Raw genomic sequence first — 6,000 nt, 5'->3', positions numbered from 1 at the left:
ACATGCACATACATATAGGTATATATGTATACATGTATATTTCAAATACAAGGTAATTTGAGAATCGAGAATAATTATGAGTATGTGGGGTAGGGGTTAAAGAAAGGCTTCACTTTGGAGATCTGTGAGTTGAGCCTTGAAGTAAAATAAAGATTCTGAGAGGCAGAGAGAGGAAGGAATAATGAAATGCAAGATCTTTTATGCACAAAGATAGGAGTTAGAATTTCATATTTAAGGAAAAGCTAATCGTCCAGTTTGGAAAAAAGGCAGACTGTATGAAGACAGAGGATGTGAGATAAGGGTGAAAGGCAAATTAATGATGAAATGTAGAGGGTATTGAATGATAGGCTAAGGGTTCCGAATTTTATGTGAAAGGACCTAGGGTTTTGCAGAGGAGAGTGATGTTGTCAGACATTGCCTTAGGAAACTTTCAGCAGCTATGTGGAAGATGGATGGGGAAAGTGGGACCAAAGGCAGGAAGACCCATTTGGATACTTCTACAATCATCTAGGAGTAAGGTGATAAATATCAGTAATGTGGCTATGTGAATAGAGAGAAATCAAGGTAGGCAAGGGTTTTAGTGCTAAATTGAAAGAACTTAGAAGCTTTGGGCATGAGGGACATGGAACAGTCAAAGATAATACTGAGGTTAGGAACTTGAGTGACTGTAAGCATGGTAGTGGCCTCAATAGAAATAGTTGTAACACCCGAGGTACCTCTTCTTCAACAAGGTGCCAGAAAAGTTACCCCAGGTTGGAGGTACTGAGTGGGTCACCATTTACTAAAAACTATGTATCTCATATTCTACCACAGATATATTGAATTTGATCAGCCATACAGTAGATAAATACGTTCAAAATAAAAGGCATGGCTAAGTGGCAACACTGCCCCTCATACCTATGCACACCTGAGGTATACTCTCTTATGGATGAGCACAACACTGGGGGGAAGGACATAAAGAAAGAATATCAAGGACCAGGGAATGTGGAGGGCACACATGTAGGGAACATGTACAGCCAGCTAACATATATCAAAAGGGCATGAATCAGGAATCCATGTGGCAAATACACATATACAGGAACAAATGTATGGTGCCTGGAGAATTGCATGATGGACACTTCTAATGATGAATAGCCATCCATATCCTCTGATGACATGATATCGTCACTGTTCTTTCCACTTATCCCTTCCGGGTGTATTGTCTCTCTTGTTTATTTCTGTGAATCCTGTGGTCCCAGAGTTTATATTTGTTAGCCTCTTTGTGGTTTCACCTATTTAGTGCTTGCCACTGTTTTTATGCTATGAGGACTAGGGAGCCTATTCCTGATAAAGACAACATGAGCTTGCAGTCCTATCTGGATCCATTAACTTGTAACAAACAAACAAATAAAAATATGTCTTATTTTAAGACTTGTTAGCTCCCTTGATCATAAGGGGAACTGTGATTAACCTTGGGGTGAGGCATAGTCAGATGCTGATTTCCCAAATGACTTCAAAAGTAAGTCCAAGCATGACCATTTCAGGAAAGGGCCTCTAGCACTTGGATTTGAAAATTGTTTGTATATTTCTCAAAAGTTTTAGATTTCGCTGCTTCTAATTGGGTCACAATATTTGCTTCTTCTTGGCACCATTGTTTCTATTTGTCAACAACCTGAATTCAATTCAATTCAGCAAACATATAGAGTATCTGCTTGAAAACAACACTAAAGCCATGTTAAAAAAAATACAGAATTGAAAGTATCTGGGCAGTGTGAACAAAACATGCAAAATGTGTGTGTAATGTATTAGTCTTTGAGAAAAAAAGTCTATTGATTGTAGTCTATTACTTTCTTTTTTAAAAGTATTTTTTCTGTGAGCCAACAAACATAGTTAACAAAAGCTAGCTAGAAGGTTCCTAGGTTGTGATTGTTCACTCTTTCTCTGTTTTTCACTACTTTCATCTTTTAACCCCTCATTTCCCCCATGTTTCACTTGGCTGACTTCTTCTTGTTAAGCAGCATGTAGCCCTCTCTTTCTCCAACCACTGCTGCCTTCTTTTAATGTTCTGTATTTGCCTATTAGTTTGTGAGTTCCTGGAGGCCTAGGACTGTCTTTTGCCTTCTTTGCATTCACAGTGCTTAGTACAGTGCCTGATACACAGTAGCTATGTAATGTTTATTGATTGATTACCTGCGTCTGGTGCAGATTCAATCAATTAAAAATATTTTTTTATTATTTAATAGTTTTTCGTTTTCAGCATTGATTTCAACAAGATTTTGAGTTACACATTTTTCTCCTCATTTCTACCCTCCCCCCCACTCCAGTATTCTGATTGCCCCATTCCCCAGTCAGCCCTCCCTTCTGTCACCCTACTCCCCATCCCCCCATCCCTTTCCCCTTACTATCTTGTAGAGAAAGATAGATTTCTATGCCCTGTTGCCTGTATATATTATTTCCCAGTTGCATGCAAAACAACTTTTTTTTGAGCATCTGCTTTTAAAATTTTGAGTTCCAAATTCTCTCCCTTCTTCCCTCCCTACCCACTCTCCCTAAGAAGGCAAGCATTCAACATAGGAAAGACATGTATCATTGTGTAAGACACTTCCACAATACTCATGTTGTGAAAGACTAATTATATTTCCCTCTATCCTATCCTGTCCCCCTTTGTTCAATTTTCTCCCTTGACCCTGTCCCTTTTCAAAAGTCTTTGCTTTTGATTACTTCTTCCCCCTATCTGCCCTCCCTTCTATTGTTCCCTTTTCTTATCCCCTTCCCCCTACTTTCATGTGGGGTAAGACACCCAATTGAGTGTGTATGTTATTTCCTCCTCAAGTCAAATCTGATGAGAGAAAGATTCACTCATTCCCCCTCACCTGCCCCCTCTTCCCTTCCAGTGAACTGCTTTTTCTTGCCACTTTTATGTGAGATAACTTACTCCATTCTATCTCTCCCTTTCGCCCTCTCTCAATATATTCCTCTCCCATCCCTTAATTTAATTTTGTTTTTTTAGATATCATCCCTTCATATTCAACTCACCCTGTGCCCTCTGTCTATATATATGCATATATATGTGTGTATGTATATTCCCTTCAATAGGTATAATACTGAGAAAGGTCTCATGAATTACATACATCATCTTTTCATGTAGGAATGTAAACAAAACAGTTCCACTTTTGTAAATCCCTTATGATTTCTCTTTCTTGTTTACCTTTTCATGCTTCTCTTCATTCTTGTATTTGAAAGTCAAATTTTCTATTCAGTTCTGGTCCTTTCACTGAGAAAGCTTGAAAATCCTCTATTTTACTGAAAATCCTTATTTTGCCCTGAAGTGTTATACTCAGTTTTGCTGGGTAGGTGATTCTTGGTTTTAATCCTAGCTCCTTTGATCCTTTAATGTGGAAGCTCCTAAATCTCGTGTTATCCTGATTGTGTTTTCACATCACTCAAATTGTTTCTTTCTGGCTGCTGGCAGTATCTTCTCCTTGATCTGGGAATTCTGGAATTTGGCAACAATATTCCTAGGAGTTTTCTTTTTGGGATCTTTTTCAAGAGGCGATCGGTGAATTTTTTCAATTTCTATTTTACCCTCTGGCACTAGAATATCAGGGCAATTTTCTTTGATAATTTCTTGAAAGATGATGTCTAGACTTTTTTTATCATGGCTTTCAGGTAGTCCAATAATTTTTAAATTATCTCTCCTGGATCTATTTTCCAGGTCAGTTTTTTTGCAATGAGATATTTCACATTGTCTTCCATTTTTTCATTCCTTTGGTTCTGTTTTATAATATCCTGATTTCTCATAAAGTCACTAGCCTCCACTTGCTCCATTCTAATTTTAATGTGGTATTTTCTTCAGTGGTCCTTTGGACCTCCTTTTCCATTTGGTTAGTTCTGCCTTTCAAGGAATTTTTCTCCTCATTGGCTTTTTGGAGCTCTTTTGCCATTTGAGTTAGTCTATTTTTAAGGTGTTATTTTCTTTGGTATTTTTTGGGTCTCCTTTAGCAAGTCATTGACTTGTTTTTCATGATTTTCTTGCAAAACTCTCATTTCTCTTCCCAATTTTTCTTTACTTCTCTTGCTTGCTTTTCCAAATCCTTTTTGAGCTCTTCCATGGTCTGAGACCAATTCATATTTTTCTTGGAGGCTTTTGATGTATACTCTTTGACTTTGTTGACTTCTTCTAGCTATATTTAGTTTTATATATAGTTTTATATATAGTTTTGATCTTCTTTGTCACCAAGAAAGGATTCCAAACTCTGAGTCTGAATCTGAGTCTATTTTCACTGCCTGTTAATGTTCCCAGCCAATTACTTGACCCTTGAACTTTTTGTCAGTGTATGACTGCTTGTAGAGTAGAGAGTACTTTTTCCCAAGCTTTAGGGATTGCGCTGCTATTTTCAGAGCTACTTCTACATAGCAAAGTCTGCCACACCTGTGTTCCTCCTCCCCTAAGAACCGCCAACCCAACCGGGACCCACATCCAAGCAGCCTCTGCACTCCTGCTCTTATCCACTGCTTAATTGCTCCCACAGGGTGTGCCTGGGGCTGGAGGCAACTACAGCTGGAGCTCTGGAAGCAGCCCCAGAGCTGCACCACTTCTGCATCCCTGGGGCTAGGGCTGACTGTGCACTCCTCTCACTCCTATCAAGCAGTTTCTCAACTAACCTTCTCTGTTGATCTTGGCATTTGTGGGTTGAGAAGTATGGTAACTGCCAGAGCTCAATGATTCAGGGCCCTACTGCCTGTTCTGCCTGGCTCTTGGTCTGGTTGGTCCTGGTGTAGCCCATGCTGGGCTGTGCTCCATTCAGCTCCCAGTTCAGAGTGATAGACCCTTCCCAATGACCATCCAGGCTTTCGTGGACTGGAGCCCTGTTTCCCTCTGCTATTTCGTGGGTTCTGCCACTACAGAATTTGTTCAGAGCCATTTTTTACAGGTGTTTGGAGGGATCTGGGGGAGAGCTTAAGCAAGTCCCTGCGTTCCAGCTGCCATCTTGCCTCCATCCCCCTCAATTAAAAAATATTAATGTGTCTGGCACACTGTTAAACACTGGGGATACAAAAAAAGCAAAAGACAATCCCTACCCTCAAAGATCTTACATTCTAGTGGCCACAAGAAATATCTTTAGTTTCCACAGCTGATTCTCATAGCTTGAATTCAAGGCCCTTCACCATTCTGGTCATTCTCCTCTGGATACTATTCAGTTCATCGATGCTCTAAAAGACCATTGTTCTGACAGCTATCTGACATGATTGGAAAATTCCTTGTGATTTCTATTTAATCCTTAAAGGATATCCTGTGTAACTCCATTGAAACAAACAAAAATATTTTGAGGACTCTAACACCCCACCACCTCAAGCCTGGTGAGAAGAAGCTTTGTATTGATTTGGGCAATGAAGCCTAGTTTAAACCCAAGATCATCTTTGTTTGGCATGCAAATAACAAAGATCAAAAGCTAAGAAGAGAAGGTGTGGTCATTGTCCTCCAACCACCTGGTCCACAATCGTGACTTTTATATACATTTTATATACATTTATCAGTAGCAACAATGACAGTTATGGCTTTTGTGCAGTGTTAGGGCCAACATATAACTTAACTATCCCCCTTCTCTAGGAAGTTTGGAGGAAGTGAAGCTGGTGTTTGAGAAAGAGGAATCATACGCAAGTGGGGGAAAACCAGAAAAGGGCATTGTACTGGAAGTCAAAGGAGGACAGAATATCTAGCAGGAGATGGTGGAAAGTGGCATCAAAGAAATTAAGAGAGATCAAGGCAGAGATCTAAGAGAGGCAGATTTAGGATTTTTATATCTCTCATTTCGTTTTATCTTGTCGAAGATTAGTATGAAAAATATTTCTTTATTATACATATTTGATATTCTTTTCTCACCATAAAACCAACAAAATTTCCACAAAACTACTACCAATTTCTTATTAAATACAATACATTCAAATGGTTATTACTTTTTTTTCTGATCCTCTTCCACTTTTTTTGGAACTACATAATAAAACACTAGACTTTAAAAT

This window comes from Trichosurus vulpecula, chromosome 2, assembly GCF_011100635.1.
Source record: "Trichosurus vulpecula isolate mTriVul1 chromosome 2, mTriVul1.pri, whole genome shotgun sequence".
Classification (NCBI taxonomy): domain Eukaryota; kingdom Metazoa; phylum Chordata; class Mammalia; order Diprotodontia; family Phalangeridae; genus Trichosurus; species Trichosurus vulpecula.
This window is presented reverse-complemented; position numbering follows the sequence as displayed.